Below are 23,919 nucleotides of genomic sequence, written 5' to 3' on the forward strand. Positions count from 1 at the left end.
AATCTCCGTAGCGCCGGAGGGGGAGGCGCTTCTCGGCGAAGGTAACTGAGCGGCGGAGGAAACGCGTTATGCAGGTTGCGTGAGGCGGGCCCGGCGGCACAGGTAGCCGAGCGAGCGATGGGCCAACTTACGCCGAGTGCGTCCCCGGGCAAAGGGGAACGGCGGCGGCGCTACGCCCCTGACGCGCGGAGCTGCGCCGATGGCGTAAGGCAGCTTCGCTTCTCAGGTGCAGGGAAGGCGAAAGGGGGCGGGCTCACCGTTGCCCGGCAGCCCTGGTCCGGGCCCAGCCTATGGGGCCGCCGGGCGCCGTCACGTGGTGCCGGAGCCCCCGAAGCTGCCTGCTGCGGCGCTTGCAAGAGTCGGACCGAGCCGGGACGGGGCCGGGGGCTGCGCGGAGGCGGGTGAGGACCTTTTCCCGGGGGGGGGGAGGCGGGCAGGGCGGGCAGGCGCGAGCCGGGGGAGGGGCCGCGGGAGGTCGGGGGCGGGGAGGGCCACGCGCTGTGGAGGGAGGCGTGCAAGATGGAAGGGGGGTGGTGCAGTGCGAAGCGGGGAGGGAAGGGGCTCGATCCCTCGAGCCCGGCGGGGGAGGAAGAGGAGGAGGACCGGGAGATGCAGCGAAGGGCGGAGGAGGAGGAGGAGGGCGGCGCGCGAGGCCAGCTGTGGATTCCAGCGCGGGCTCCCAGGCGGCGATCCTCGCGCACGGGCACACGGGGGCAGCTCCCCAACCCGGCGCCCTCCGGGAACCTTAGAGTTCAATTCCCACAATCCCCAGCCATCGCCGCCACCGCCCCCCCGGGCCAGGCCTCTCCAGCTGGGTTGAGTGGGAAGTGGCATCCCGGCGCATCTGGAGGGCGCCGGGTCGGGGAAGGAGACTTTAGAGAGTAGGATCCCGTTCGTTCGGCAGAGTGCGGCTTCCTTCCGAGTAAATGTGCCTGCTCGCTTCGACCGGCGCTTTAAAAGGGGGAAGGAGGCGATGGGAAGGCGGTGCAAGCAGGAGGTCGCAGCCGTGGACGGAGCTGGGGGGCGGGCGAGAGAGTGCTTCGGGGTGCAAAGGGGCAGCTGCGTGATTTGGGGGCAGAGAGGAGAGGTAGCTCTCTTTTGGAAGCGGACGCGAGGGTGGAAGACGAGTAGGCATGGTGCTTGGGTCCCTTGGGGTGGCAGGAGGGGAAAACATCCCGCGGGAGGGAGCACTGGGGAGGGGCGGTTAGGGGTAGGCGAGGGGGCCTAGGAGGACCCCCGAAGAGGGAAGCAGGCTCCTTCGGGGTGTTGGCCTGGGGCAGTTCCCCATGACGGCAGAAATCTGGGGGATGCAAAGATGTGGTTATCCTAAAGGGGTGCTTGTGCTCCCCTTGGGCGATTAGAGGGAGCAGGTGGCGACCTCCAGGTATCCAGAACCAGCGAGTCTGTGGGAAAGCAGACTGGAAGTTGGGTTAGGGGCTGCCAGAGGATGGGGGGGGGTGCAGATTGTACTGGGTTGTCCTTGAGAAATTCAGGCCTCTGCTGTGGAGAGAACCGGTTATTCCTGTGATGATAAGCCCTGGAGTGGCGGATTATTACATATGTTAGCGAGTTGGATCTAGGACCAGAATCTTAAGGAGTGTGAATTCCTGCCCAGCTGGAGATCCCTTGGGGGATGTTCCTCCCAGTGCAGCCTCTCGATTCTTTGTGGGGTGCTTTAAATGCAGCTGTGGGTATGGAACTGGAAACTTGCACGCAATTCGGTTCCGCGACATCAGGTGCAAGCTTTGGCATACAATAGGGTCCTTCTTCAGGCTGCCAATCTTTCAGGAGCGTCTGGTGTGTTTTTCATGTCTGCATTAAAGTGGGGGGGGGGAGATAGCTGCTCTCACTTCACTGTCAAAAGAATCTGTCAATTATTCCTTTAATCAGGTTTAAGCCCCATCTCATACCAGAGAGAGCCTGGTATGACGCATACATTTGCATCCAGCATGTCACGTCCCGAATAACATGGTTGGGGATTTTGTTTTGCTTTGTGGCGGGGATGGTAATATCTCACTATCAGGGTTTCAATTCGCTGGTGGTGGGGATGGCAGGAGAGCATTGTGCAAATATGCAAGTTCTGGGGGTAATTTGGGGGGGGACAAGGGATCGAGCTGCAGTGGGCTTGGAGAAGCCACGCTGTCTTCAGACTGGCCAATCTCTTAGTAGATCTTCAGGGCAGGCCGGCTTGTCTTCGGGGAGAATAATCTTTGCAGGGCGTCTTGCAAAGAGAGGGGGCACATTTTCTCCCCCATGGCAAGGCTGTCGACATTCAGCCTCCCTGCAACCAGTGTGGCACAATGGTATTGTTTCTTGCCCTGACCTGATTTTTTTAAAAATGAAGCATTTGCGGTGGGGGTTGCTTCTGGACACTCCGATTGCCTGAACAGGCAAGTGTTCTCTGCATAGTTGATTGCAACAATTCAGGCTTGGCTTTGGCTTCTGTTTACACCCCACCCCCCAAATACACCATATTCTATCTCTGGCTTTGCAGTTCTCCTTTTAGTGTTAAACATTTACCCAAGGACTTGGAAGTGGACAATGAGGAGGAACCCAGCGGAGCAATGCCTGTGGAATGTAAAAGTGTGCGATCCATCTCCTGGACTGCAGTTTTACAGAGGCGGATTAGCCCCAATCAGGTTATAGTCAAACCAAGTTTGCTGAGGCAGAACAGCTGGCAGGTGACTTCTAGCTAAGTCCTGGTAGATTTAATACTGTTAATATTTATCTCTCTAGCTGGGCAGCCCGATGAAATTGGCGAACATTTTCCCACTTATCTAAGTCAGGCACATACAACTGTCTGCTGGATATAATTCATTTTCTTCCTGGTGTCAGATGTCAACAATATGCAAATTGCATTAAAGTTGTCTCTTAATTTAACCTGGATAGCTTTACTGGCTGCTGCAGGAAAGACTGTTTGTTTGTTTGTTTTTACTGGGTATCTGTACAAACACTTCTCTCCCATCATTCTTAAACAGATTCTTCTTTATGTAAACTATCTATCTGTACCTTAAGTACTGGGTGTTTTTTTTAAAAAAAATGTTCCTTAAATGGGTTTTGAAAATGGCTTTCTCTGAGCTGGAATATTACGACGCAGTGTCAGATGTTTGGGCAGGGTGATGGGAAGTGTGCTTTGCACATGATCAGGGGTTCTGATCCAGATTGCAGGGATCTAGTTTACTCAGCATTAAATCCTTGAATGTAAATAATAAGCAGGCCCAGCTGAAAAAAACAAGGAATGGGAACCCTAATAGGAAGGCTGGATCATACGTAGCATTTGACTTGGTAGTCATTCTGTGGATTGGACTCCTTTCTCATAGAGGGAATAGGAAGAGAATCAGTTCTGTTTAGTACCTAGATGGGTGACCACAGTAAAATCTCAGGGTGCCAACCCCTTTTCCTCTTTCTGCCAAGAAAACTCTGCAAACCTAACCTTAGAATTATAAAGAAACCTACTCACCTAGAAGATGTAGCTGTTCCTTCTGCATGCACAGGATTGTACTTCCGTTCATTTTCAAACTAACTTTTTCGCCCCGAGATTTAGCTTACCTTATAGTACCTAGATTCCTTCCCCATGATATTCAGGGTGGTGTATCATCTCAGGAGCGGTGGGGGAGGGGTTCAGTTAAGGGGGTGGGTGGGCTGTCGGCCAAGGTCATTGGATGGGTTTGGGCAGATGCAGTTACGGCACATCCCTGCTGCTTTCGTACAGACTGTTGGGAAGGTAGGATTGGGACTGATGGAACAAACGGAGCAAAAACAGCTATTCTGAATCCCCTCCCCACCAGAGGGTTTCCTTCTGCAAAGGCAGAAAGCAGTTGCCAAGTGCCAAAGGATGAGTCTGTGCGTTTTGGATCTCAGTGAAAGTTGCTTCGGTGTGCAGATGGCGCTTGGCACCACCTGGGCCCCTGGAAGTGAGAGGTAGGTCCCCTTAAGAGGGCTGGAAAAGACAGGCTGGGGGATTTGGTCTTGTGAGGACAGTTGTGCAAATGCACAATACAGGAGGGGTGAAACTCTAGAATGCAGATGGAACAACCTTCCTTCTTTTAGGAATTATGCATTCAACTCCCAAAGCAAAAGAGTACAGAGGTCTTCTGGAAAGCACACAAAATACTCCATTTTTCCATGTGCTGTAATGGTGAACCTTGTTGTGGCTGGTTTCTTCCCACGGGTCAGCATGAGAAGAGGAAAGTGTTTTATAACTCTTAGTTCTAACTGGTTTTCCCTGTATGGAGCTGCTAATCTTTGTATGATGAAGCCAAGTGTCTGGTATCGTTGAACAAAAGCATTCCTTTTTTGCTGTAGAATCGCTGGCAGGCTTAAGGGGATACACAGAGTTCTTCATTCCTTTTTTCTGTCCCTGGGAACAGGAAGAAAGAATCAATTATTAATTAATGGGATTGATGAATGCATTAATTGTATTGTGCATGCTGTCAATAATTAACTTTTTTTTTTAATGTCAAGGAGGGTATCTTGGCGTCTGCTGAATTAACAGGCTTGGTACAGGAAAGCACCCATCTGCTCCTTCTGCTGGGATATATAAGGCAGGAAAGGCAGATGGTGAAAAATTAGGTCCTTCTCTTGAATGGCACCTGTGTCATACTTTTCAAAGATGGGCCACAGGAAATTTCAGTTCTTCCCTACCACCCTGCTTGGTGGTGTCCCTTGCCCATGTTTAATTATATATGGAGGGGCTTAAAATTGTTCACACTCAAATGTGAAGTTTACCCAAGGCGGGTAGCATGATCTGTTTATTGGTTTAAGGCAGGGTTTTCCAAACTAGGCAACTTTAAGATGCGTGGACTTCAACTCCCAGAATTCCCCAGCCAGCATTGTTGCCAAGTTTGAAAAACACTAGTTAAGGCTTTTCAACTAGGTTTGGTCAAAAAAGTCAAGGTGGGAACTACACAAAGTTCCATCCTTTTTTTATGGGCATTGCATGTGTGATGCCTGGAAAAAGAGATGGTGCCATCTTGACTTTTTTGACACACAAACACACTCCTGAATGTGGATGCCCCTGTCTCCCAACTTTAGCCTTAGCCTGCTTTCATCCTAAAGTGATGCATTGGGGAAAAGGTTCAAAAAGTTCCTGTATCTAATTCAATTTTGCATTTGCAGAATTAATTAAAAACGCTCCGCTCTTCTATTCCTTGCCACCTTCCGTTTTTGAAACCCACACTGGCTGGGTTCAAACCCTGCCATAAAGTATAACGTGGTTTGCTTGCTTTTGCCTTATACCATTAGGATTTGTTGGTAGATCAGTGTTTACAGTGTAGGAAGTCATGTGAATTCAGCTAGAGCGGCTTGTTCCATAAACCATGGTTAAAGCAAACCATGGCTGGCTGCAATGTATCAACCCAGCCATGAGTTACCAGGAGGGTAGCAGGCATCTGGGTTTCACACAACTCCTTCCTTCACGTTTGAGAAAAGGTGGTAGAAGTGATGCAGATTTGATGCCCTGGCGCTGCTGCTGTTTCCATCTCTTTCTTTCCCTGCAAGAACCATAAAATTGGCTCATGGGCTATTGGGCCCATGTGTCTTGGCATCTTGGCTGATGAGTGAGCTGTCCTATCGGTGTCCAAATAAGGACCGTAGGAGACCATCAAATACTTGACATCTTGATAAGCGAGGAGGTAGATGTGGGTCTACACTGGCTTAAAATATCCGCATGGAATGGTCCGGCCTTCCCTTGGGAGAATTTTGGAGATTGTGCCTCTTCCTCTTGAGCTGTTGGTAAAAAAGGGTCTCAAGTAATCGAGAAGCTGCTTGTCCTTCACCTGAAACTTTCCAGCATCCCCTGCAGTTGCGAAAGGACTTGGAGACCTTTTCTCAGCTCCAGGGGAAACCATCAGAGGCTTAGCCAGGTGGATGCTTAGAGTTTTTTCCCCCCCTCGGCCCCTTTTGGCAAGTGTGTGTGACGCCGTGTGCCAGATTTGAAAAATGTAATCCTTTTTATAGCAATAATGCTTTAAAAAGCACCCACACGTTTTTTTTCCCCCGTACTGCTGCAGAACCAACTCTGCTGGGAAGGTTTGGTTTCTGGAGGTGGTTGAGAAAGGAGTCAGGAAGGATGCTGAGAAGGGCCAGCAAGGAAGTTCCTTAGCTAATCTTTCTCAGACTTGTGAGGAGGTAGATTGTCGTTCTCCGGAGACATTCCTCACACCCCCACCCCTCTCCGGCCTGTCTGGGTTTTGAAGTCGCTTCTGCTTCCATGTTTGTGCAGAGAAGATCAGAAAGTAGATGCTCCGTTGGCCACGAAGACTGGAAACCAGCATTGTCCAGGATTTGTGGTCCTTTCTGCTCTTGCAGCCCCTTTGCAGTCATCTGGCAAATGTTGGGGGTCCCTGTCCTCCTTGAAGTTGAAACTTCCTGTCCCACGAATGGCTGGGATTTTAGGGCCACAAAGTTTGCTTCTCCTGAGAAGCAGAAGTAACTGGGTTATTGCGTTTCACACTAACCCTTACAGTGGTTTGTTTGGGTTTATCTGAAGGCCTTGTGAGAGCCAAGCGGTGGGGGGTGGCTTAGTAAAATGCATGGATCAAGCCCTTTGTGGCTTGCTCAGGAGTTCTGTTTTACACAAACTTTGGTGTAAGGTGATGCTTGAACCTAGCTGGGGTTGATGGGGCGTAAGAATATTGGGTGGGTTAGTGGGTGGGTGTGTTGCTAAGCCATAGTGTCGGCTTTCAGCTTGGTGTGATGGTTGAATGCAGCCCTTACGCATTGTCCAATCCGCCATAGTTTATGGCTTGACATGTGCAAGTGAAGGCTTTATGGTCTGTTCAGCAAGCCCCAATTAAACAGTGCTTCAGGTGATGGGGGAGCCTAACGAACACATGGGGAAGGGTTTTAACCGTTCACCAAGGAGTTTCTGGGTTTATAATGTAGTACCTTGGCTGTTTGAGCATATTACATGCGTCCATGTGTCACTATGGCTGCAATGCTCTGCTCGCCTTAGTATCTGGACATCCGAAATACTCCCCAGCCCTACTTCTAATGTGCAGTTGCTCCTCTGTGCATACGTGTCTTCCACTCGGAGCCCGGCAGAGACAGTTAATGGTATTGATTAAAGGGAAGCGTTAGGAAAACTGTAAAACTTCTCAATTATGCTACCACAAAGCCTCAGTTAATTTTGCATCTTTCCTTTCCTGATGGATCTTATTTTATTTTAATTTTCTCTCACATGGCCTCTCCTTTGCATTTCCTTTCCTAAACCGTCCCTCCGCCTTTTTCCGGCATCAGCGTTTCGCTCTCCCCCTTGGCTCAGTTTCTTTGAGGTTCACACAGCCGTTCTTGGAACTCCTTCCCTGCTGTTCCTCTTCACGTCCTTCCCATGATGGGGACGAGTTGCTGCCATCCAAGTTTCTCTTGCTGGAGAGGGGCCTTGGAACGCGCCCCCCCAGTCAATGTTTTCTGCTCTGGAGAGAGCGGTCATTGCCCTCGCTTTGCCTCAGCTGTGTCCAGGGAAAAAGACACACAGATGCTATTTTGCCCTAGTAGCTTGATATCCTATGTCCTGACAAAGTGAAAATGAACACCTTTTAAAAGAGTTTTAAATGGAGTTCAACCAAGGGTGGATTTTGGATTTCTTATTAACCAGAATCCCAGGCAGACACGGATCTTCCCTATCAACAAGACAGGCCCCGTTGAGATCTTTCTTTCCATCGCATCTCCATCGCCAAGTCTTTTCCCAAAGCTTCTAGGAAACACGTGCTTCTTGGTCTTGATGTACTTAACCTCGTGGTCAGCCAGGAATATCCATCCTCATCTGGGCAGAGTTTCTGAGCCAGATTTGCCAAGATGCAGCTCCCTTCTGGTGCGTGAGCGAGAACCCCGTGGTGGCTCATCTGTGGACATGGTCGATTTACAGCTTCCTAGTGTATCCGAGAATTGTGGGGGTGTGGGGGGGTGCCTTTTTTGTTCCTTCCAGCATCCTTGTCTGGAAACCCTTTCCTCCAGAACGCCCAGCTGCCGCATTCATCTTGAGAGATTCCTTCCTTCCCACCCTCTCAGATGCTGACTGTTAACAGTTCTCAATATGTGGGGGGAAATGATTTAGAGCAATTCTCGAATGCTGTGGTTTTGGCTTGCTTAGTCATAAAGAGGCCAAAGCCCCGGGCTGGTGATTGACAAGATGCAAATTCTGCGCTGTTTTATGAGGCTCTAAAGTCATCCGAGAGACTCAGTGTCTCCCGGAGAGCTGGTCCTTTTGCACGGAGGAGGGAATCCAATCGTGGAGTGCTCAAGAATGGGGTGGAACTGTGGGGAGAAAAACTTGTGCCATCTTTAATGCCTAAATCTGTTTTTCCCCAGCTCGAGTTTGTTTTCGTAATGCCGTTTAGGGAAAAATTGAGCCGTTTTTTCCTGGGCACGGCGAGCACAGCCAGAGACTTTTTCCAAAAGTCCAAAAGAGTGTTTCTGCCACACTTCATTCTTTTTCATAGGAATTCTGCAGCTCCACGGTATCAGATGTCGTTGCTCCTGGGATGTATATTTGGGGGTAAAGGGTAAAGCCAGAAGTTCTCAGTCTTTTACAAAGCTTCCTTTTTTTTTTCCCAGCAATACCATTTGGAGAAAGGGCAGAATAAGGCTACCCTTTCTGTATTGTTGGTTAAAAATTAGGATCTTAATTTTTAACCAATCTGCCCACTGAACCTAAGATGTTTATCTACCCTTAAAATAATGGTATTTGTTGTTAGTGTTCCCACTTCGATACAGTTTTGTTTCCTGTCTTCTGTTTTCTTTAGAGTTTTTGAAACATGTTTCAATTTGGATGTAAACCCCTTTAAACAACTGGAAAAAGATACATACCGATTGTTTATTAAACGTAAAGAAATCCTTCCATTGCTGCTGGCTTTCGAAGCAGCTCTGCTTCGCCCTTCCCACCCTGTGGGGAGCCTCCTGTCTCCCCCACAGGGTTGTTGTCTGCGTTGCTAACAGTGCACACCCGGGCCTTTGAATTCCTGAAATGCTCTGATTGTAGACGGGCTGCATGTGTTTGCATGCGCAAAACTGTCACGGCTGCAATAAATTTCGTGGCGATAGGCATTTCCAGACGCGCCCCTGAATTTATGGGTGTTGCGATCAGGCCAGATTGGCCAAACAGCCATATTTACAGCTCCCTTCTTTGCTCGTTATTGGCAGCCGCGAATGAGGATGCTGAGTTCTGCTCTCGGCGGTTCCTTGCTGCCAAATGGGCAGATCATGGTCAGTTAATTATTGGCACTGGATCTGATGGGTGTCAGGTGTGGGGGCATCCAGGACTCTTTCTCCGTCGGCCGTCTCTCGGGGTCCCTGGCGTGCATCGGTGGTGGACGGCGGTCACCGTGGGCATTCCTTTCTGGCCTCCTGACGGTAGCTGCCAGTTCAGGTGGAGCCAGGCAATTTTGTTTTGTGAGGCCCAGAAACTTAGAAAGAAAAAGAGAGATGCTTTGCTCCTCTCCTGATGCAGGACCAGTTTTATTCCCTTGCCACTTGGTCTGCTGCTGGGGAGAAGCCATTCGACTTGGAGATCTGGGCTGTCTTGTGGAAAACCTCTGCCCTGGGTGCCAATCTTGAAATTAAAAGTCAGAGGTGGTTAGTTGTTGTTTTTTTAATGCCACCGTCGGGGTGGCTGTGGTTGTGTCCTTCTAAACATGAACTTGTGGCTAGAAAGAAGCGATCCTGGCCTGTTCCTGCTGCCACAGCTGCTTTGGATGTGATGAAAGGCTTGGCGCGGGGAGATGGGCTATCGATGTTGGGTGGCGAGGCCAGGCTGCAGGACAGTGACCCGGATTATTCTGCTGGGCAGTAGGGGCAGAAGCAAGGCTTTAAAAGCTAGAGGTGCTTCTTTGCTAGCTGCTTCAGAACATTTTAATTCCACCAAGCCACCTACGTTAATAGCAACGAAGAGCAGCTTATGGGCACCCGTGCCCTGCGGTGCTCTGCTGACGATGCCGTTTCCCCTCTCCGCTAAGCCCTTCTCTGCTGTGCATCAGAAATTTGGCTGTTCATCTCTCCTCCAGGGAGAGCAAACCCTGCCCTGCATTTTTGGCCTCTCTAGCATCAGCTGCTTAAAAGCCTTCTCCCCCCACCCCCCGTTTTCTGGGTCACACCTGCAGATGTCAGAGCCCCGGTGTTGGGTCACCCAACTTCGCTTCTGTTGTGTTGCGTCAGTAAAGGTGCAGGCAAGTATTGTCCCCCCACCGCCCCGATAATTATTATGAAGAATTTCTGAAAATAATTGTGCTGTGCAGCTTACCATCTTTGGAATGGTGAATTCAGCCCTGTGGGTCTGGGTGGTGCAAAAAGATGCAACAGGCTCCTTAGAATTCAGCAACAGAGGAAAAGGTCCCATGTCTCTGCTTCGGCTGCATCCGTTTCCAGTTTTAGGGATAAAATGGGGATGGAGTTATGGGGAGGCGAGCCATCATTTTTTTGAGTTTGCAGGCTGTGTGTTTCCCCAGGTCATTTTGGTGGTGATGGAATTTAAGGAGGAGGTGCGTGGAGACAGGGCTTGCAAGCAAACTTCAGCCAATTCAAGGCATCTTCAAACCTTCATCGAAGATGTTTCCCAGACTGAGAAGACGGTCTTTAAAGCATCCATTCCAGGGTTCAAATTTCACCACCACTTAAACTTTTGTCAGATTTCCTATTCGTCCTTGAAAATACGCTATGAATCACACACAGGAAATTAAAACTGAACCAAACCAGACACATTCTAGCTGTGAAACCTGTCCTTCCTTGTACATGTTGATCGTGTATGAAGCTCCAACTTGGACGAATCGTCCTTAAATCACTCTGTGGACACAAGGATGGGGGCTTCAGAGAGCTGTAGACTCTCCTTGGGATGATGGTTGTGGCTGTCCTATCTCTGAAGACTTCCATCCGGTGGGAAGCAGTATCTTGGATTCCAGGGAAGAAAAACAAATTAGTACAACTGAAACTGAAGGAGAAATGGCTTCCCTCTCACAGATAGACCAAAAATAATTTTTTGAAAATGTTTTGGGAAGGCGCTGATCCTCTAAAATGCGCCGTTGCAGTTGAACATAGAAAGTCTGGAAAAACAAGGATTTCTTAAAGGCAGAAGCGTGTTTTCTCCTGGCTTATTTGGTGTAAGATTTAACTGGTCTGACGGATGCTGTTTTGGCATTTAACGATGATAATTTGTCGTTGGTGTTCAATGTTTTGCTTTGTTTTATTTAGGTAGGTTTTCCCCCCCATTACCTTGGAATTATGTCTGTGCTAATGTTGGGCCTGGAAAACGTGCTGCATGCTGCAAGAAACCCAGTTAGAAATAAGAGCTGTTTGCAAAATGTGATACGGTCTAGATGTGGCTTCAGAGACCCAGATTGCTTATTTCAAATAAGAGTTAGCAGACCATTGGAGGCCCTCTGTATCTGGTTTCAACAGCCTCTGCAGGGTGCCTGCCAGAGAGGTTGAGTACTATGCCCATCATCCCCAGCCAGTACAAGCAATGCCTGTGCTAGTTGTGTAGGATGGGATTTGTAATCCGACAGATCTGCACAGCCCCCCTTGAGCTGAGGCTGGGGAGTGGTGTGTGGATCACTGGTGCGTTTGCGGCGTTGTATAATGTTACTCCCATAATTGAAATAGCTTCGGAAAAATAATGATAAATAAATGGAATGATGTTGGATTATGGAAGGCCCGCTTGGATTTATTTTTCAGAGCGACCCTGATATGAATCTCAGATGGCCTTTCCCGAACTGTGATGGGGAGCAAATGGCTTCAGAATAGATCTTGAGGATATTTAGGGACTATATTTTGCGTCCCATTTGTTATCCGATACCACATTTGGAACGCAGGGCACCACGAATGTTGCTAAGTGACTCCCTGAAGCATCCTCTTTATTTCTTGCAGCTTCTCTGGGACCCTGGAAGGGATTGTGAAATTAATCGAGAAAATGAAGCAATGTTTTAATTTGGGAGGCAGGGCATTTCAGGAGAAAGGGTTGGCATCGGACGGGCCTCCGTATTTCATCCAGTCGGTCCCTCCCTCTTGTGAGAAAGTGTCTCCTTTGCTTCTCAAAGTCCGTGTGGTTTGCGACTGAGTGTAACCTTAGTGCCCAATGGATTTTTGAATTAGTTCCCATCGTTCCCATCCGCTCACTGTGCTGGCTGATAGAGATTGTCTGTAGCGAATTAACCATGGTTGGCTTCAGGGTATCCCACTAAGTCATAAACCACCTCTGGGACTAGATTTGCACCAACAAAGGACCCACAAGATGGTTTGGGGAGAGGTGAAAATGGTGTCAAATCAACCCAGGTACAGTCCTTGTTTAGCGACTGCCTCATTTAGTGACCATTTGCAGTTACAACGGTGATAAAAAATAACTTTACGACCGATCCTTGCATTTGCGACCTTTGCAGGTCTGTCAAGCAAAGGAAAGCTGAAGTGAGAGCCTAAGCACAGTTGCGGTTTCACTTGGCGACCGTTTCACGTAACAACTGAGTTGCTGGTCCCAATTGTGGTCACTAAACGAGGACTGCCTGTACTTCCTATCCGACTTGGGAAGCGGCTCCATACTCTGGATGCAATTCTTAGCTTAGAGAAGGCTTGTTTTCTACCTCTTTGTGTCTCTCTCGCATCCTTCCTCTCTTGCATTAACGCAGCGCCGCTGATGAATTGCCAACGACCCACGGTGGAGGTGGGGAAGGAGGGAACAGGTAACGTTGAGGCACCAGATTGGACAGGAGAAGATCCAAGGCATTCCCTCTTAGCGTATTTCTAGGCTGCGGGGTAGCTTCTGTCGTAGAGAGTTTGGCCGGTGAAATAGATCATTGCTTTATCTCCCCCCCAACCCCGCCCCCATTTCTGGGAAACCTGTTTTCTGAGCCATTCCTTCCCCTTACCAGCAGGTGGAGGAATCGGTGCCAGGCCCAGTTCGCCATCCAGCATTCGCCTTTTATCCCCAGGACGACCTCGATCCGCTTGTGCTGCATCCGTTCCAAAGTGTTCCCCGCCCACCCCTCGCTCGGCCACGGAAGCGGCTTTCTCGGCGCTTGGCCGGGACGCTAATTCATTCCAGCTATTGGCTCTGCCTCTGTTGGATGCCGGTTTTAAGTTGTTGTTATTATTATTAGGATGATTTCGTTTCTGGAAGTGTGAATCTGCAGCCCGGTCTGCTTAAAATAGAAGCGAGGCAGCGACAGCGGCTCTGCTATCACAGACTCACCGTGACCAGGATGACTGTTTAACCAGCATGCAAATATGTAATATATATATAATTTAAATTTTATATATATATATATATCAATTTTTTTTACTGTATGTTTGTGTGTGTACACACACACAATACGCACACACACACACACACACTAGAGTCTCTGTGATTTGTAAAGGAGGAGGACCGGGTCCATGTTATACAGTGAACTTCACGCTGAAGGGCTTTTGAACGTGGCCATTCCTGCTTCTCGCTTGAGGCCAACCTAGCTGTCCCCGGCCTGAGGCCATCCATGCATGTTGCCCTTCAGTCCCCTTAATCCCCAGCCGGCACGGCCCGTGGGATTATGGGAAGGCTAACGTGCCTGGCTGGCGCACCGACTCTGCAATGCCCCCACTAGAAAGAGAATCCGTAGGTGGCGGGTCCAAATGGCACTGTTTATGCAGAAGGTGGAAATGTTAGTGGTTTGGGAGGGCCTTTTGATTCTTGCAAAAATATCCCCCCCCCCCCAGTGGAGAAGAACTTTAGGGAATAAACTCTAATTTGGGGGGGGGGGGCTTACGTAGCTCAGTGAAGACCGAACGTGGAAGTAAGTCATAGAAACAGAATTAGCTGGAGCAGGACATGGCCCACTGGGGCTCTGGTGTTCCCCACACTGCCCCATTTTGCTGTACATCCAACCAATTCCTGTATTCGGGGTCCTTCCTCTACACATCCGTGGCATTCTGTACGTCTCCCAGAAGTTTAGGAAGCTCTTGGTCGCTCCATGCCCAATTTCACCCATGAAACACCTCGACTCCTTGCTTGCACGTTGCAGGTTCTTAAAAAGTAAGTGTTTTGGGTTTTACCCACGTCAGCAGATAGGTGTGAGAAAAAGCTGGGAAGCTTCTCTGACCTTGAAGGTACCCCCTCCACGGACAGGACTGCTGCAGAGAAAAAAAATACTCCCCCCCCCGAACCAGGAGGCTGAAATAACCCTACCACAGAACTGCCATTTCCAGGAAGGTTGCCCATCTATCTGAAAGTAATTTGGAGGCTAATTAATGGTTGGTCTCTGTCAGGTCCCTGCTGCAAGAAAAAAAAACTGAATTGCCACGATTTTCATCATGATTTTTAGGGACCCCAAGTGCATCGGTGTTATTCCACGTGGATTAATGTTCCCATTAGGAAGCATCAGGGCATGAGTGTCTAAAACATTGCCTATCTCAAGATCTTCCAACATTGCAGGACTAAAATGGTCTAGGATCTCTGAACATCTGTGGTTTGCCATTATCAAGTCTGTTCCAGGTACATCCCTGCCTTTTTCCAAAAAGCTGGGTTATTTTGTTTTTCCTTACCCTTGTCATGAAATTTGAAGGGCTTCTGACTTGACCTCCTACACTCTGGGGTGGAGGTTTAAATCCTTAAGATTTTCCCCAGGAAAAGTTTGGGCCCCTTTGTTGCCCCTGGCCAGAATTTGACCAGCTCTTTTGGTGCAAAGTCTATCTTGAGTTTCCAGAGTGAAAGAAAATCCAGCTCTGACAGACGCACCTCCCTGGTCCTTGGATGTGCTGAGAAAATCTGTAAGCTACCTTGGGGTAGAAGATGTGAAGATGTATCTAGTGTCCATTTCCACAAATAGATGTCCTAATTCTTCCCATTTTCTGCAGGCAGCCACAGAGATTCTCTCTCCCTTTTATCTCTTCTCTTTACTGCAGTTGGGGAGGTAAAACCTTCATTCTGAATCAAATGACATTTTGTGCATTTCAAAAGCTGCAAGCAGCCCTCTTCAGACCGGTCCCAAAGGCTGGCAGTTAAATTTGAGGAAAAGCTGCAAATGAATGTTCTTCCTTTCTCTACCCACCTGGCCATGCCTTCCCTCCCCCTCCTCCCAAAAAGCCCTCCCTCAGCAAACCTAGTTTGGTTCATCAGCAACGGTCCCACAGGAATTATTTCTGGATATGCAAGCATCTTGCAGCATGTAACTATTTTTAGCTCTGCGGTGCAGAGCCTATTGTGTTTTGGGCTCACAGATGTGTTTTCTTCTGCCTCTGGAAAGGGGTCACAGAAAGGTCCACGGGGCGCCAGATTGTGCCTAACAGGAGGCATGATGTCATTTGGCACAGACTTGTACCACCATCACCATCATCTTAGAAATTAATCTCCTCTTTAGCTAATCCTGCCACCTTGGTTACCCACTGGGTATTCCTGTCACCCTGCCTTTGGTCACAAGCCACACCCTTTTCGCCCTGTTTTGCTCCCACGCACCGGGAGGTAGAGATGGGAAAAGGTTGGAAAGCCGGACGCAGTTTTGGAGTCCAACAGAGAACTTTTCCATGACAAAGCGCTACACTGGCTTCTGGGCGGAGGGGAATCAGTAACATGTAATGCAGGATCAGCATCTCTCAGCGTGCAGCCTGTCTCGACACACATTTTGGCTGGAGAGGGAGTGCCCGCAGATTATGGGATGGAAATGAAATCACAGGCTTGTGTTTCACAAGAGGGTTGCCCTGTGTGTAGTGGTGGTCCTCTCAATTTAAGTGGGTTCTGAGATAGCAGCTGCAGAAGATGGTGCTCTAATCTTCCCAGCTGTAGAAAGCAGTCATTTATTCACTTACTTTCCTATAGACCAGCAGCCCAATTTTATCTCCTCTCCTCATTAGAATCTTTATGAGCCACCGACGTGCATTTCAATTTATACAGCAAAGAAACACCACCCAACAGCGAACGGCATGGCTCATCTCTTTGGGGCAAACCTGAATCTGCATTTTTGCTTCCAAGCATAAACCGTGTTTTGCAAGAATCCCAGCGCTGGTGATGACCCATACGTTGGTCAGTCAGCCACTGTCCAGCTTCTCTTCACCTCTGACTTGTACAGCTGCAATCATCCAAATATCCAAGCAATAGCCGCTGGGGCATTGCAAAGTACGATCTGTGGAATAAGCTGTTTCAGACAGCTCGTACAAGTGCGTGGTGTACCAAGCGTGGCAAAACCCAACATCTTCCTCCTTTGATTTGGGCAGAACGCTTTGCTAGCCCAGATAGGAGTTGCTGCTGTAAACAAACCAAAAATAAGGCACATTTGGGTTTCTGAGCCCCATGTTTTACCATAGATAGGCCCACGCTTAGATTAATTGCCAGCTTGTACCACGGGGCCATGCAACGTCTTGCAAACAAGATGGAGAACAAGACTTTCTGCAGTGGAAACACTCCAGAGGACAGAGGGCTGTTGATCCAAGACCTTGGAGCAAGGACATAGTCTTAATTCAAGGGCCCCAATTGTGGAGTTCCTTCCTGGTTCATTAAGGCTGGTACCAAGCCTTTAAAGGTTCCACCACAAACTTACCTGTCTGCCCAGGTCGATGAAGGTTCTCAGTCATCCAGGTGGAATTGTCTGTCGGTTGAGTCATGGCAACTGGATTTCTTTCTTTTGGTTGAGACATTTCAAGTAGCTTCTTCAGTCTGGGCAAAGGTTGGCCCAGGATTTTAATTCAGGTGGTACTCCTGTGTCAGTATGATCCGGTTTTCCAGCAGGAGAGCAGTGTCATTCTATAGGAGCAAAACATCAAAAGGATTCTGATAACACCTTCTCCAACTAACATGTTTTATTTATTTATATTTATTTATATTTCAAATTTCTATCACCGCCCATCTCTCCCAAAAAGGGGACTCTGTTTTATGTTTTATTAAAAGGCAGAATCTTTCGTGAGCAGCAGCTCACTTCATCCACTAAACAGTGGCTAGACCAATGGAGGATTTACGTACATTTCTTTCGCCACTCTGATTTTGTGAGTAGGGGCTCGCAAAAGCTTGCGTCTTGAAATGAAATTTGTTTGTTGGAAAAGCTGCAACCAAATGCCTCTTGGGTTAATGGTCTGACTTGGCAATCTTGTCCCATGTTTTAGAGTCATCAAAGCTGATTCGGTTGTTTAAAATCTTTGTTTTGGAAGGTTTTTTTTCCCCTGGTGTATTAAAAGAAGAAAAAAAGTCCACTGTTTTTTAAAGTTTATTCCAAATCTGAAACGCTCCATCTCATCTCACCCGTTTCCTCTCCTGATGTGATGGTCTTGCTCCTGCTGAAGAAGTCTTGGTGCCTTCCCGTTCTCCTGCTTTCCAAACAGCCCGGTGGCCTCCTCCTCGGCTCAGTTACCTAGTTTAAAGATTAATGACTCTCCAGGTAAATGGCGGGGCCAGGTTGTCATTTGCTGCCCCTGCAGTTTTATGCCTTTTCAAGAAGGGATGCAGATGTTACCGAGAAGCCAGGGGGCTCCAGAAACAAGTTGGCATCAAATGCCAGGCCCAGAGCAGGCAGGGCCCAGAAGATGCCCGTCTTGCCCTGCCAACCGATCCCCAATACTTCCAAGGGAAGGGTCCTGGAACATTCTAAGATTGAGTAACGTGTCGAATGCAGTTTACTGATTTAATTCATCTTCCTGCGTGCTCTTTTGTTAAATATTTTAGTGCATCCGGCTAGTCATAGTTCTGTTCCTGCTTGCACTCCTTCAAAATGCACTTAAGAGAGCTTCTTATGCAGAATATGCACATGCAATCAGCGATATTCCCTTCCCCATGGTTTTTGCCTCGTTTCCAGAATGTGCTTGTCTAGAGGAGGCTCTCTTTCGCCAAAACAATGTTTGTCAAAAGCAAAGTCTTTCTCCAGCTACTTTAGGCTCATCGATTGCCCTCTCTAGCCAAAGCTACGGAGAGGTGGGATTTGTTATTAGCAGCGTTTACATACTGCCTCGTAACAAAACTTTTGGCGTCAGGGGCAGTGAACTGTAAATCCAGTAAACAAAAAAATGGAGTGCATTAAGGCTTGAGCGCTGGAACAGCCCACCATTAAACCGATGGCAAGCCGTGTTTAGGGTTGACACAACACTGAACATCCTAGGCTGGCTGGGAAGGAAGGGGAATGCTTTTCCAGAGTTCACCTGAGCAGGATTTAGACACTCAACTCAGCAATGGAAACGTACTTCAGATAGCTACGGGCCCCAAGCTCTCCTTTTTATAGAAGCTGGTTTAAAAAGAAACCCCCGTTTCACCACCATCCCTAAAGCTTTTGCACCATCCGAGGGGAGCAGCATCTGTGTAAGAGAAGATGTCATTGCCTTCTCCAAGGATTTGCTTAAAAATTTGGAGAGGTTTTGTTAAATTGGCTGTGCAGTCCATTCATCAGATTCAGGGATAAGGCACCTTTGTTAGGGAGCAGCTGAATTGAATTATGTGGCTGGCTTGATTAAATGTTGAGGGAGTTTGCTCTTTTTATTCCTGGTATTTTGCGTGCACCCTTCGTTCGGTCCCCCCGGATTTATTCAGCCCTTATCCAAGAGCACCCAAAAATAATAATACAATTTTATTGTCAGTGTTCAGTGCCAGCATGCTCATCAGAGCAACGGTGACCCAGATACAGTTCCCCACTGTGACAGATGCTGCTGGAGAGAACTTTGAACAGAGGCCAGAAATTAAAATTACGATGCAGTAGGAACATGGGGTGCTCATTGTTTCTCATTTGTGCGCATGTACCGTAAGAAAATCTCCCTGCAAAACGAAGAAAGGAAACATCTGTTTGGCAGGGCGGGGATGAAAACCAGCATCTTGCTTTGCACGTTCTCTTTTCTAAACATCTGTGGGGGGAAAGGCAGCGGCCCCCTTTTTTTTTCCAAAACGGGGAGAGACCTTCTCCATCACGTCTTGGACCCGGCAGGTTCTGAGGGCTGCAGTAGAAAGTCCATCTGCCCAGCCAGCCCAAACCTGCTGGGAATCGCCAGTAGAGGATCAGGTCCCTCTCAGTTGCTTCTGTTCTCCGTTGTGAGACTTCCTGGGATGCAGTTCCTGCCTGGAAAGAGCTCTCTATTTGCTTCGGATGTCTTTCACCAGGACATTGAGGTTGCCTGAAAAAGCTGCGTTGTGCCACAACAGTGTGAAACCTGCATTCCCTCCAAAGGAGATGTTTTCCCCCTTTTTGCCTCAATTCGCGTCCTCTGTGATCAGGGTCTCAACTTTGGGGAGCTGGTGGACCTATTTGGGATGCTTCAAATGCTCGGTTGACGTTCCTGAAAAACGGCAGGCATGGTTATTCCCAAAACACTGAAGTGCCAGGAGAATCAACTGGTGTGGATACGCCCTGTCGTCTCTTCTCCTCTCATATTTTATCTTGGGTTTTTTTCCCCCTCAGCAGACAGGATCTATGCTTCCAATCGCCCATCATTTTTATTGTTTTCCAAGGAAACATATAGAGGAACAGATGCACATCTGTCACAACTGTGAGGTTGGAACTGGTACCTTGCTGTATTCCAGCTTCCTATTTATTTATTTTTACCTTAAGAAATTAAAGTCAAGGGGCCAGGGAGTTGACAAGATGCTAAAAGAAGTATCTGTGGGCTCCATCTTGGAACCCGAGACTACCATGTTGGAAAGCCCTTTTGACAGTGAATCAGGAAAGACTCAGAGGCCTGGGTGGAGCATACCTCGAGCCCAAAGGTGTAGTCTGTGGATCCAAAATTGCTGAGGCAGAGGCTGTGCTTCTCCAGAGCGTCTAAAGTGTTTGCTACACCCAGTGATGGTTTTCCAATTATTCATATTATATTGGGCTATATTACCACTCTGTTACGCGTTGGGCGAGTTACTTGATATGTCACTTGCAAAGGAGTGGATTGGATGATGCAATGATAAGGAACACAGTTATTATGAAGTGAGGTCACTGGGAAATAAGGAGTTGTCCAAGGCTGTCTCAGCACGTCCTTCTGTAACTACTGGAGACAGGGATGACCTGGAATGCTGCTCTCCCACCAAGGCAGACCATGGATATATTTAGCCCAGGAATGCCAGACTCAGGCTGAGCTCTCCCTGGACCTCTGCTATCCAGCCATGTCCCTTGGATGATGGGCTTTAGACCAGCCAGTAAGAGCACCGGTCCACAGGTGTCGCAAGAATGTAAGATAGCCAGCAACAACAAGTAGGAATTACACACCACGTTGCATGTCGTGCGAAGAGCGGAGGCAGAACCTCAAGACGGTCCAAAGTTCAGCTAGAGAAATTAGTGAAGCAAAACAATAAAGCTAGGCTGGGAGGGAGAAGCACAGTCCAAGATCAGTGCTGGGCAGCACTGATGTGGCAAAACACTTGCAGTCCAGTTTTGATATTGCTGCCTCTGGAGCATCCCCTTGGCTGGAAGAGGACTCCCAATGGCCTGATTTTGATCCCGTCTTTTCACTGTGGGCTGGAAGAAGAGTTGGTTGTGAGATGGAAAAAGCTTTCTTCAGGCGCCTCTGATTCAAACAGGTTCAAAAGCAGAGTTCAAAGAATCTTTTTCATTTGTCGTCCTCTCTGTTGGGAAGAAAAGCCGGTTGAGCAGGCAGTTCTCGTCAGGCGGGCCCACCTTGCTGGCGAAGCAGGGAGCTGCTCAAAAGCTTTTCATCTCTGAAACCAATTGGAAGGCACACCTGTGATTAGGTAGAGGCTGCTCCGGGTTTTTAGAAGAGGCCTTTTATCCAGCATCCAGCACCTTCAACAGAGGTACGTCGGAACTTGAGGAGGCCACCGGCTGGGTCTACCCTCCTGTGAAACTGAGTAAGGCATCTGAAAGCCCACCACGCGTGGTCCTCTGGCAGAGGGCATCTAAGGCTGCTTGTTGTATGTTTGCTTATTCATTTAATTGGTCAGATGATGGATGGATGGATGGATGGATGGATGGATGGATCTCCCCCACTTTTCCTCTAAGAGTTGAAAGTGGCAGATAAAATCTCTGGTTTTCCCCCTGTGAGGTATGATGGGCTTGAGGAGGAGACGGACCAGCCTCGGTGAGCTTCCATGCCTGAAGACGGATTTGAACACAGGTCTTCCCATTCCTAGTCCAGTATCTTGACCGCCGATTTTAAAATCCAGGGAAATAATTAACACCAACTTTTTTCCATTTCACTAACTTTTCTGGAGAGGTTTCACAGTAAAAGCAGGATCAACAGGAAGATTTGAGACCTGAAGTTTGCCAGCGCTGAGACGGAGGAGGGAATAAAACCAAAAATAATTTTTGTTCTGGTCTTGTCGTTTTGTGGATAGAAAAACTCTCGGCGGTTCCCCTGTAACGAGGAGCGTCCCAGTCTCATTAGAATCGAATCCAGTCTGAACTTAAATGGAAACTTTTCCAAGATATCCCTGAAATATCCCTATTCCTCTAAAACGTAAACACTTGAGTATTGTATTACCAATCAACCCTTTGCTCAAATATTTCCCAGTGTAATCTTTGCATTTTGGAATTCTGTATTGGAAAATGTGCCTGTCTTCATATAGCGTATGATCTCATGTAACAAGCTTATTTAACTTTTCTAGGTAGTAAACAAAGAAAAAAAAACAAAGTAATCCCCGCCAGTTTTATGTGAACAGGGCTTAGCAAATCGTTTTAAAATGTGATTCAACCTACTTTGAGAGCTGCATGGAAATTACGTAATGTATTTGCCTCTCCTTTCAACAGATTTTAACTGTCTTGCTGAAGGGCTTGTGATGTTTCTGGTTTCCCTTGGGTCACTCATCATTACCGCAAATCAGGTAACGATGCTGACTGTAAGAAAGTCTAATGCTTTGATTAAATAAATAGAACAGAGTTTGTCGCCCTGGATGGTGAGCAGAAGCCCCTAGTTGGCTTATTTGTTCCTTTTCAAATTGGATCGTTATTTCTCACTGCAAGATTAGTTTGCTCTTAAGTCCCTGGTCAAGAAAACCTGTCCTAGTGGAGCCCGTGCATCAATCCAAACTCTTCTGTGCCTGCTTTGGATTTGGCTTCACACTGTCTGTGAAGCCAGCCCCTGTGGTGGGTAAATTATGCCTCGGTGTGTTGTATGCACCTGGCCAGTTATGGGTCATTCAGCAAACTCTGGTTTAGCACAAATCTCTGCTTGGCCGTTGCTCAGTGGCTGGTTCTTCAGACACATCCGAAGAGAATTTCCCCCCAAGTCACTGCTGGTCATTTCCTATCATGACTGTCAATCTAGAGGTGACGGACTCGCCCCTGGGGGAGCTGGGGGTGTTGACGACCGACAGGAGGCTCCGGCGTGGGCTGGTCCACGAAGTCACGAAGAGTCGGAAGCGACTGAACAAATAAATCTATCTTGGCCAGATTGTGATGTTGGCAGAAGCTCTGGGTCAGCGAGAGCCTTCGCACTCCAAAGGAATCCAGCCGCCCAGAGTCTCCCGTAGGGGAGAGATGGGCGGTGAATAAATTTATAAAATAAATAAAATCCTTGCCTTTCTCCGTCTCTGAAGTCCAATGCTCCTCACCATCCCAAAGCTTCCTTTCAAATAATTCTGGTCTACTTGCCCAGAAAAGTTTATTGACTTCAGCCACGTGCATTTATATTTGCCTGCCTGCCAAATGCATTTCGTGGGGTGGAAATCAGCCCTGCGTTTTTGTTTTCCGTCTTAATTGGAGTACACGGTTGGTGGAATGTTTCCTTCAAGCCTGTGTCTGTCTCTTTCCCATTGGAGCATAAGGGCTTAATTATTCTCCGCTGCATCTGGCCAGCATTTGCATCCCTCCTCCTGCCCGGCATTTTTGGCCAAGCCGAAGTTTAATCTCTCGACAAAAGAGGGGGCAGCGTATAGGCACATTAGAGATTTGTAATAAGGCTGCCTAGCCAAAAGCTGAGGTGGTGGGCAGTTTTTCTGAGACTTCCCTAATCTTCAACAACTTTCTCCTAAGAAAAATCATGGATTGCCAACTGGTAGGGAATTGCACAGGTTGTAATGGACGTATAGATGGATTTATAGATATATAGAGATGATAGCTCCATGCATGCGAGATTTCCAGATGAAGAATAGGATTAATAAGTGACATCAGGTATTTCCACACCTGTCAGATTGGAGGACTGTGTTGGCTACAATAACAAAACTCCAAAATCAGCATCATAATTACTTTCTCCCCGGGCGATTTCTTAGGAAGAACATAATTTTTATTGTTTTTACTTTATTACTTTGCTCTGTTTATGGCATGCTTTTTTTCTGTGAACTGACCAAGGCCTTTACTGCCGACAAAAATCAATGTTATGCCGACAGTACTTCAGGCAAGCCAAAATGGGTAAAGTAGAAAAGTAGAGTGTCTTTGATCCCCCCCCTTCTGAAAACTCTAAATAATGCAACAGGAGCCTGGTTGTTGGATTCTCATATTTGCAACTTTTTACTTGGAAATTATGGTTGCTCCTAAGGATCCATGGAGGGTTGAAAAGTGAGGAGGCTGAGAGTGTTCAGGACGTTTAAGGAATTTAAGGGGTGCCTTGGGTACCCCCAAAGCTTTGGGTTCCCATTTGGGCTTTTAACCCTCCCCACCACCCCCAAATGCTGGTAGGTACATGTGGCCATTGAACAGCACAGTCTTTGCCTTGGAAATCAAATCCTGAATTAGGTTGAATGCAAGAGCTAAACCTCATTAGGGCTATTTTGCAGATTTCCTCTTCCAAAATTAATTAAATATTCCTTCTTTACTCAGTGTTGGATCTCTTGGTTTTAGGCAGCAGGTTATGGGGGAGAAGAGAAATCTGATGGAAAATTACATTTATTATATTTGGTAGCTTTGCGACATGGTTTTATAATGTGTCTTATATTGACATTTTATTATATATTTGTTGTTTTATATTGTAAACCGCCCAGAGTTCCGCCGTTCGGAGGAGATGGGCAGTGACACATTTGATAAATAAATGAAATGAAATTCACCGTAGCTGCGGAGAAGGCAGTCTTGGGGAGTTTGGGCTAAGGAGCTGCTGGATGCCAGCCCCTTGGGAGATATTTCTGCCTTC

At 47.9% G+C, this 23,919-nt stretch overlaps 1 protein-coding gene across 2 annotated transcripts in view; it reads left to right on the forward strand.

Moving 5' to 3' along the window:
* Window positions 1-351: 351 nt before the first annotated feature.
* STRBP (spermatid perinuclear RNA binding protein) overlaps window positions 352-23,919 on the forward strand; it is a 51,675-nt gene continuing 28,107 nt past the window's right edge. Inside the window, exons 1-2 of one of the 2 annotated variants that reach the window (XM_063316386.1) lie at window positions 352-401; window positions 21,606-21,679. The gene's annotated coding sequence lies outside the window, so the exon portion shown is untranslated. Of the gene's footprint in view, window positions 402-21,570; window positions 21,680-23,919 lie in introns of those variants that run through there. The other variant, XM_063316387.1, reaches the window with a different exon arrangement.

The sequence above is a fragment of the Candoia aspera genome, chromosome 16 (assembly GCF_035149785.1).
Source record: "Candoia aspera isolate rCanAsp1 chromosome 16, rCanAsp1.hap2, whole genome shotgun sequence".
Lineage (NCBI taxonomy): Eukaryota > Metazoa > Chordata > Lepidosauria > Squamata > Boidae > Candoia > Candoia aspera.